At 36.8% G+C, this 9,323-nt stretch overlaps 1 long non-coding RNA gene across 1 annotated transcript; it reads left to right on the top strand.

Annotated features, from left to right (window-relative positions):
- The first annotated feature begins 2,955 nt into the window (after positions 1–2,955).
- LOC144246730 (uncharacterized) lies at positions 2,956–7,338 on the top strand. Its single transcript, XR_013340402.1, has 2 exons — positions 2,956–3,470; positions 6,712–7,338. It is a non-coding gene; the product is annotated as an uncharacterized LOC144246730 (long non-coding RNA).
- Positions 7,339–9,323: the final 1,985 nt, after the last annotated feature.

The raw sequence follows: 9,323 nt of genomic DNA, 5'->3' as shown, positions 1-9,323 counted from the left end.
CCAGAAGGACTAGGAAATAATTTTGTTGACATATTGTCCTTTTCTATTACTTGCTATTTTCATTTGATAGTTTTTGAGATTAAATACTTACTTGTGACTTCAGTTATCACTGTATGGATTATTATGTTGATACACTTCCTATTGCTAAGGTAATCTATTATGATTTTGTTGATATGATACTTCAGAATGAAAAATTGTTTCTTCTGAAAACCAGGAAAGAGAATTACCATCATAAAATTACAGTGTAGGTCTGAAGCTAAAAGGAGGAAACATTCAAGCTACACATGCTTTTCAATATCAAAGTAATTTAGATACACAGAAAAACCTATAGTTTATCTTCATTTGTATCTTCTAGTAGAATCACAACGCCTTTCAGGAGTTGTGTTATTTTTTCCTTGCCCTGACAGATTTTAACAAAAAAAGGTGTTACATTACTGAATACCTAGTGCTTTCCTGATATACTGTAGAATTTAATTTGTTTGTAAAACATAAAGGTCAGGGTCATACTTAAAAATGTGTTCTTTGTTCTTTCCCCCCTCTTTTTTTTTTTTTTTTTTTTTTTAATAGCGAGACACAGTATGTCCATACAGGTTTTGTGATGCAAGATGAATTGAATAAATGCAGCATCTTAGAGCTGCAATTCTAATTTTGTTGTTTTCCATTTTGCAGAAATTTGCTTTGTAGAGAGAAGGAGGCAGGTATGGCTCATGGCAAGACAGCTGTGAGATAAGCAGCTTGCTCAGTGAACTGCAAAGTCACTACAGCCACACACTAAACCAAACTTGACCAGATTTGTTTGGGAAATGTACACTTATTTTGTGGGTTTTAGGCATTTCTATATCACTGGGCATAATGAAGTTTTTGATTTATCCTCTGGTCTGATTATATGCTGCTACTTAATCTAGTACTGCTCCAAGTAAGTTAATCCTCTGTCTCTGAGCTGCTGTTTGTTTCTGACTCATGAGTTGTAGCCAGGTAAGAATATACAGAATCTGGTTTCAAATTAAGTACAAGCCAGTTGAGTGAATGTGGTCTGTGGAAAAAGAGTTCCAAATCCCAGGCTTTGGGGAAGTCTTCCATCTTTCATGAAGGACACAACTCAGAAAGCAGCAGAGATCTCCTGAATTCTTCATAATTTAACAATGACTTGAGCTTTGCTTTTCTTACATGTGTATTCTTTAAGCAGTTTGACTGCTGTAATACCATTGCAAGATCTGTAGGAGAAGTAAGCAAAGGCAGCATTTTGGTTACCATTTGTATTTGGAGCTAAGGGAGGAAAGGAGAAAGGGAATTGCCTGAAGAAGGGCAATTGATTTGGGTCTATTTCAAAAGCATCATCCATGTGTACTTCTCACTGCATTGGAGAATCCATGCCACAACTGGGCTGTGAGCATTCACTCAGAAATGGGCTCATGTCTGATGCCATTGCTCTTGGATGAACAGTAAGTATTGATAGGTGGCCTCATACTTCTGCAGTTTAATTTTCTGTGGTTTACAGTTACTGAAGCATCTATTCAAGAAAGGATGAGAGTCCTTCAAATTCATAGTTGAATTTTGGATTGGCCTGTGCGGGGCCAGGAGTTGGACTTCAACAATTCTTGTGGGTCCCTTCCAGTTTAGGATATTCAATGCTTCTGTGGTTGAAGTGGGTAGCCTAACGTCAGATTTAACGCCAGTAAATTCTGCTGTGAGCGAATTATTTTTCTTTTACATTTGCCAAGATTGCAGTTCTGTAGTTTTAAAATGTAGCCCCAACTTGCTTTTCAGAAATAATATACATTTCTTTTAAAAGTTTTCTTGAATTCTTAGTAAGACAGCATGGCATCTATGTTTAACTTAAAAATCACCCTTGAGCAAGATTAATGAAAATGTTAATTCTGCAGCTTTTTTCTTTGCATGATAATATTTCTGTTAATCCTTGTATCTTTTACTGAGGGAGACATACATGGACAACCACCACTTTTCCACCATTCTTTTTCTGAAATCTCCCTCATATTTAAGTGTTTGCTTTGATTTTTCATATTCTCTTTTCACAATTTCACTGACTTCATAAATTAATCGGTCTTCAAATTTCTTTTACATGATTTTTTCCCCTGTAAATTAGTTTCCTTTCTTTTTTTTTTTTTTTTTTTCTTTTTTCCTAGCCACTTTGCAGGAAGACTAAATATGTTAAGCAATGTTCTTCTTCTCTCTAACATTTTAACATGTATTGAACAGACCTTGATTTATTTAGCAGTCTATGCTGGCAGAACCTGGCGTTCATTTCCAGTGTATGAAAGAAAAACACATCTACACCAATGGTATTTAGAGTGAAAAATAGCCTTGGTCTACAACAATTCTGGCTAGTTAGTAGTTCTAAGTACCTAATTTAACTTTTTTTTTTTTTTGTATTTCATCACATGGCAAATGAATACAGGCCTTTTATCCCTTTGGTAGTTCTTTGGATTTGGGTTATTTGTTCAGGTGTGACTTTTGCTGATTTCTTTTTCTTAGTATAATGTTGGTATTTCTATTAGAGGCTTCGGTTGAAATGTCAGATGGGGGTTTATTCTGCAAGTTGGTGTGTAGAGCTAGAGCAATCACTGTGATGTACTCCTATGAACTGCTGGCATTGGTAAAAATTATGTGAAATCTGCTTACCAATAAATGCACAGGGATATTTTTTGTCTTACTGTGTATGTTGTGGTTTTTTTAAAAGTAAAGGATGTTCTTGAAGATTTATAAAACTTGTGGAACAATGAGGTCTTTGCAAGGTCAGAAGCAGTAAATTACGGGCTTTCAACTTGAGGTTTGTGGCTACCTTCTAAGGAATCCACAAAAAGTAATTTAAAAAGTAGATCTACTCTCAGCAGATACATTTGCTACCCATGGCCCATGGTTGTGTTTTTTTTCACTGGAAAATTTTAATGTGTCTGAAATGATAATTTAAGAATCCCTGAACTAAAAATGTGGGTTTAGGTAAGATACCTGCTCAATGGAAAGAGCTGATCAAAGTGAGGGTTTTTTTCCTCCTTCTTTCTGTTGTTGCTTGCCTGGATTGTTGAGCTTTTAACTTCTGCAGTGTATAAGCCTCTCTGTCTCTTCTGATGAGCATGTAATTTCCTATTCTACTACATGAGAGCAGTATCATGGTTTTGCATGTTCCCATTGCATTCAAATAATTCTTGCTTTTCAGGTAATTATATTTTTTTGTTTAGGGTCTGCTTAAACATTATAATAACATCTTCAAAGCACCTGATGAACTGCCACTGAAGCCTGTCTAAAAAGCCAACAGAGCCCTTGAAACTCCTTAATGCTGTAATGTCAGCAGCTGTCCACACCGAAGCTTTGGTTCAGAGAGGCAGAAATGTGTCCCTCATTCATATGCTCTCTTGATTCTTGGCATTTTTTTGAAAATGTAGGTGTGAGGTGAAGACACAAAAGGAGTTATCAGGAGAAGGATCAGTGTGAGCTCTGTGAGACAAAAAAATGTGAGTGGTGAGATATAGCTAAAATCTGTGCCTTCTCTGTCCCTCCAGCCCTTAAGGTTTAATTCTGTCTTTTTTAAAATTTCCCATGAATTTTGTGTTGCTCTTCTTGAAAGTATGCTTCTCTTCTTTCCTTCTTTCCCTTCTTTCCTTTCTTTCCTTTCTAAATATTCCATTCTCTAAATTGTGCACAGATCTGTATTCATGTATATTTTATTGCTGCTTCCTTCTTTTAAGTACACAGAAACCAGACTTATACTCTGAATACCTTTATGTCAATACATAAATAAGCTTTGTGGGTGTGATCAATACCAATTAAGTTTATTTGCAAGCACAGGTCTCACATTGAATCAATTCTAAAAAGAGTTTGAGCAGGACAATAGTGACAAATAGTGGTCATCATAGGAAAACACTAGCATTACTTAGATTACTTAGAGATGGTGATGGTAGAGTTTTCTGCTATTGAGGTACTTTTAATTTCAATGGGCAGTCTGATGTGCCAAGCCAAGTCAGGGAATGAAAAGGTAGTAGCAAAACAACACTGTGTGGGGTGCTTTAAAATAAATTTATTTTTAAAGCTGTCTTCAGAGGCTGCCTTCTGCCTTCATCTAAGTTGTTAAGTACAGTTTTTCTGATAAAGAGTATGTTGGTAGGAGAGTATTATTGGCTGAGCTAATATAGCTAGTAAGCATCTAGAGGTGTTTATTCTGTAAATAAATAAAAAAATCAGATTTTTTTTTTACCTTTTCCCCCACCCCACAAATGAAGAAAAAACAAAAAAACAGCAGCCCTTTAGAGTGACAACTTTGCTGAATTAAAATGGAAATTATCTTTATCATCCTAAAAATTAAATATGAGAAAAACTTTTAATATGAAAAACCTTGTCAACTTCAGCAGCTGGCTCTTATTTACTGGAGAGCATTAAATATAATATAAATCAGATCTAGAATGACAACAAATGGTTTAAGTTACATAGAAGGAGTTACTGCTTCTTGTGAGTCTCCTGGACATACACTCTGAATTAGGTTGTTTGCTTATTCTAATAAAAACACAGATCAAATAACACTTTTATCAGGATTATTTGTCTACTGCAGGAAAATTAAATAGTCTAAGCACTTTCTATGCACAGGAAACCTGCATGCTGGATCTGTCATGAAGTTTTATCTGTAGCTGTTTTTCTTATGCTCATCAGTACTTTGGGAGACTGTGAACATCAGATGATTCAAGTGAGGACATTTTTCCACTTGGGTCATACTTGCATATACAAATTAGATATTGGAGCATGCCTTTAATCTCTTTCAGAATATGTGATCAATAGTGATCCATTTTCTAGTATTGTTTTAGTCTGAATGATAAAATTTTCATTTCCACAGGCATTAAACCAGATACTGCTTATAATTCGTCTCTGTTCTGTCATGTGCCTGAAGAATCTATGCTGGCAATACAAGTGTATTTCCATTTCTGTGCAAAATACCCAGGAGATGTTTTATTGTCCTTGAGCACCTTTATTACTGTGCTGAGACAGTGTTTCTGTCCTGGTGTTGCATATGCAGGTCGTTCACTGTCTGAGCTTGTAAGTACCCATGCTGTAAAGGCTGCTGCTTTCTTGTTGGGGTACTCCAAGCAGCACTGAACCCAGGATACTGGAGCTCAAGCTCCACAGCAGATAATCCAATAAAAGTATTGGACTTTGCTTTGTATTTATTGCTGTTAGGTCCTCCTTGATCACTATACCCCATCCCTCCTCCCCTCCATGAATAAACAGCCCCCCACCCCAACCTCATCCACCAGATTGCATTTATTTGATGTTCAGCTGCTGGTACAAATGAGCACATTCCTTTCCAGCTTTGTCTAGGCCATGGGCCTACTGAGACCTGTTTAGTTTATGTTTTGATATAAGTAGGCTCAGTTTTAGCTTCAGCTGTCTCAATCAAGGGTCTGCCTAAGAAATCCTCAAAATCTTTGAAGGCACTGAAATGAGTGAGCTCAGGGTGCTGAACATTTCCTGGCGCTTGCTGTCTTAGCATGATGGAACACAGCACTGATGTAGGCACACAGTTTGTGGTAACTGGGAGTGGGGCTGCAGTGGAGCCTCATCCCCAATGGGCTACAGGTGTGCAGGACAGGTGAGCAGCATTGAAGGTGATGAGACATGCAGTGCTGACCAATCACCACAGGGTGCAGAGGGCACACAGGTGTGAGGCATGTGAGATGAAGCGTATAAAACTTTGGACTGAGGGGCAATAAAGAGCAGTAGCCTGAAGCTTTCTGAAGCAGTGTTATTTCATATGGGCTGATGCTTTCTGCTATTGTATGGTGAGTCTCTGTGTATTATGGTTGTCTCAACTGCGACATGTGCTGTGACACACCAGTGATTTTCATAGGCTTTTATAAAGGCTGCTTCAGTGTTGCTGAATTTTCTCTCTTTCCCTCTGTTTAGGAACTTTGCTAAGCAAAGTCTACTCTCTGACTAATAGTGGTAGAATACAGTTCCATAATTTACACTGCTCTTACTTTCTAGCATAAACTATTTATAAACTTTCCTTAACTGGGGGGCAAGAGCTTGGAATCCTTCTATTCAGCACAAACGAGCAAGGCTCTTGGATTGAGGAACTTCCGTTTCTCTTTGGTAAATCTCTCAGCAGCAAAAAGATCCTATACCACTAGAGACTGGAATGCTTCCTCTTTAATTCCTGTTGCGGATATGGATGCTTTTTGTCAGGACCACAATTAGGAATATCTTGATTTTCCACCAAGACTTTGTATAATTACCTATGGCTTAAGGTTAGTCTGAGGGGGTTGATACTGGGTCTGCAATGGAGTGTTGGAGTAGCAGAACTTTGTCTATTTGCCTTCTGGGGGAATGTTGAAAACCATGTTTTGGTCCTCACAATAGCATAATTTCTTTTATATGTCTGTAAATATATCATAATGTATTGATATAATGAAAATATAAGAATAACCTCCTGATACTAATACTCTAGGAATAGATTAAGCTAAATACTACTGAATAGAAATTTCTAGGTTTCCCTTCAGTAAGTATGTGTTAAGCCTATTAACTTTAGGGAATTTGTTTGCATGTATTTAAAAGAAATAAAAGTAGATGTAGAAGGTAACTAGCATTCTAACTGCTATTTGTTTGCATTCAGCCCTGAAGTAAAAGTCAATGTTTATACAGCAGTATTTATTTTCAAACTACTACTGAGTAATAAATCCGGAAACACTTTTTTTTTTTTTTTTTTAGGATTGGCTCATATTATCTTCACCCTTTACAACCGCAAAAATTGTAGCAAAGAGCTAATTTGTTTAAGACCACAAAAGAAATTGGTGGCAATGCTGTGATTAAAACAAAGCCAGCAACTGTATGCCTGTGTCTGCAGCTGGAAGAATGTGATTTTTAAATTGCTGCTCCTGAGGGTGGCAGTACCTGTGCGCTTTCACAACTGATGAAGACATGGAAAAGGCAGATGCTCACTTATGCCACATAGTGCTTTCTTACTGTTTACAACTACAAGACAAGCCATCTACAGTGGTTGTCTCTGTCAGATTCATCATTGTGTTTTTGTTTCTTTGGTCTTATCTTTTTATTAGCTCTTACTAGGTTTTATGTCTCATAGCTATTGCTTTTAACTGCGTTTGGGCCCTTCTGTCGTTGTTAAGACACAATACTTCACAGCTAAAGTTATTATTTGTACTGCAGTTTACAACTTTGTGTTTTGTACTACACCCTGGTCCATTTTTGTGCAAAACATTTTTAGATTATTTCTATCTTTTGTGACAGAAAAGTTGTTGTTAATGAAAACAACATTAGTTGTTGTTAATGAAAATCTGTTGTTAATGGAAGTATTAAACATAAATTGTCTCCAATCCAGCATAGGTGTTATGATTTTTGTATATTGCTATTTTACTTGCCTTTTTTTTTTTTTTTTTTTTTTTTTGATCTTTGTGCATGGGCTGTGTCTTAATTCCCTGAGGATACTTCACTATACATAAATGAAACTTTATGAAGTCATTAGATCTGCCATGGCTGATGTTAGTAAGCCTACATGTTCTTACTACTTGTTTTTGTTTCTGTATTTGTTTGTGGGTACAAATGAGATGATCTGAGAGAAGAACTATTTTCCTTAGGCCTTTGATAACTTTATCCTTTGTCAGAATGGCATGAGAAATAGAATGAAAAAGTCTTGTGTTGGTATGTCTCTTATCACCAGTTCTTGCTGATGTAAGTTTTCTGTCATGCTAATCCCAAACTCATTTTTAGCTGACATAAGCATAAATTTTAAGTGCAGTTACTATCTAGATCTTCTGGTTTAGGAGTGATCAGCTTAAGCATCTCAAAGCCAGCACTTGAAAAATAGGCTGCTGACATCATGCGTGGAATCTGGCTAGGTTATTTGCTTTTTCTGATTTTTCAAAAAGAAGAGACAACAATTTGGCACACTTTCTAAATATGAACAAGCTCAAGACAAAATACTTTCTTTACAATTCCCGTGAAAATGCATGGTGAGCAATGCATTAACAAATACACTACTGCTATCATGGCAATCAAATACCTTGTGGGTTAATTAAGTAAGCATAGTCAAAGTTTGGTAGTGCAGAAACAATGCAGCAAAAAGAATTGCTGATTTCAGCATCTGATCACTGAATCCCAAAAGCAATCACAAAAATCAGATCAGTCATGCCAAATGAAAAAGCAGTTCAGAGTGGTTATATAAAAATGCTTCTGGAGACTGTTTTCTACACAGTAACATGAATTATTTGGTTGAGGGTTTTTTCCCCTTAATTGAAAGATCAGTGACAATGTGTTCCCAGCCCTGAGACTGAAAGACTTTCCTCTGCATCATGTGATGCAGCATACCACTTTTGTTCAATATGTTAATAAATGTAATTAATATGACTAGAGTGACATTAAATAGGAAAAGTTGCTGAGGAGAACAGTAGTTACTGACAATTAGGTGGTCTCTAGCCATTGTAACTCTCGGGTGTTCAGCCTGTACTTCTGTCATGCCACATTGGTACAGCCAGAGCCCTAAGATCAAATAAAAATCAATATGCTTTTTCAGCCAGGGCCAAGAGTGGAATGGGCAATGCAAAAAGGCCAGCTGAACTGAGAAACATTAAATCTTCCCTGAAGAGCAAGAACCTTCTATTGTAGCTGCTTTCAAAATGTTTATTGAAAAGTGATAGAGAAGAAATGTGAATATCTTAAAGTGTTTTCCTTATTACAAAAGTGTTACACCATCTATTGTACCTATGTGCTTTAGGGAGTATCCTTTCTGAAGTAATAATGATTATGCTGATAGAAACTATTTGAAAAAAAAAAGTCCTACAGTTTGCATTAAAAAAATGCTAGAGCAGTTGAAAGCTTCAGTCCAGTGCATGTCCAACAAATGAGGAGAACATATTTGCTCACACAGGGTTTTAACATGGGCATCTGACCCTTCTGGAAGGATCAAGTTCCTTTAACTGATGTCTCCTGCTTATATCTGAAACAAGCTGGGGTGTATGTCAGCAGGCCAAATCCAAACACGAGGTGTAGTTATAAATACTACAAGATATTAAGAGAAGGCTCAGCCTTCTCTAAAGACCATGCAGCAGAATTGGCTACCAATGTCTTAGTGGGTTCAGAGCCTTTTTTCTTGCTAGTGGCAAGACTATTATAGTGGGTAGTGTTCTTGTGTCTTACAAAGGAGAATTGGCTTTCTGTCTCCTGGAATAAATCTAGGTGGAGTCAAGATATTAATTAGCCTTTCCTAGTGATAAATCCCCCTGAAGTGTCATTGGTCTGGACCTACTGCTCTTTCATATTTTCTGGCTTTTAGCTGATTGAACAGTTACTTATCCTTTGGCCTATTG

This window comes from Lonchura striata, chromosome 1, assembly GCF_046129695.1.
Source record: "Lonchura striata isolate bLonStr1 chromosome 1, bLonStr1.mat, whole genome shotgun sequence".
NCBI classification, from domain to species: Eukaryota; Metazoa; Chordata; class Aves; order Passeriformes; family Estrildidae; genus Lonchura; species Lonchura striata.
Note: the sequence above shows the minus strand (reverse complement) of the source record. Positions and strands in the feature narration are given on the sequence as shown.